Raw genomic sequence first — 854 nt, 5'->3', positions numbered from 1 at the left:
CCATTCATTTCAGGGCTCTATAGTCTTTACTGCTGTGAGTATTGAGGTAACAATAATTCAGTGGGTGGATGGTGGGGAGGAGGGGAGCTGACTTTCCGCATGCCAAGGTGTCATAAGCTTGGGGATGATGACTCACATGTTCCCCTGCATGGGTGGCACCTGAGTGGGAACTTCCAATAACTGTTTGTCCTATGACTGTGTGTACCAGTAACACAGTGACATGTTTACATTTTGGACATGTTCTCTCTGTGCATACATCTCTCAATTGTGTTTGCTCTATTCATTATATTTCTATCCGCAAAGTTACTGAACGTTTAGATAGAAATATMTTACCTAGAACAGAAATACATTTCTGTCCTAGAGAAAAGGGAATTGTGTTCACTCTATTCATTATATTTCTTTTCGCAAACTTACTGAACGTCCAGATAGAAATGTATTACCTGGAGCAGTTGATGGCCTCAGGTTTGACACTTAGGTGGAAGTTAGTAAGCAATACCTCAGTGGAGTCRCATCTGTGAATTGACAGTTTCCTACTTAGCCACTCATTTAAAAAATTTAAAAAAATCCCCCACCTTTATTTAACCAGGTAAGCTAGTTGAGAACAAGCAAGACACAAAAGTGCTCTTTAAGTGTGAATCTACGAGTTGAATGCCCTTCACACATGGTAAAGCACTRTGGCATCCTCAGATRAAAAGCGTTAATTTTAWGCATTATTTCCATTAACTACATCTAATTAGTTCATTATATATTTGATAGCTTTTAAACACATCCCTCCCCAGCACTGATTGTAATCATTTGAGCTAAACAACAAGGTGAGTGTGAGTGTGAGTGTGAGTGTGCGTGTGTGTGTGTGT

This window comes from Salvelinus sp. IW2-2015, linkage group LG1, assembly GCF_002910315.2.
Source record: "Salvelinus sp. IW2-2015 linkage group LG1, ASM291031v2, whole genome shotgun sequence".
Classification (NCBI taxonomy): domain Eukaryota; kingdom Metazoa; phylum Chordata; class Actinopteri; order Salmoniformes; family Salmonidae; genus Salvelinus; species Salvelinus sp. IW2-2015.
This window is presented reverse-complemented; position numbering follows the sequence as displayed.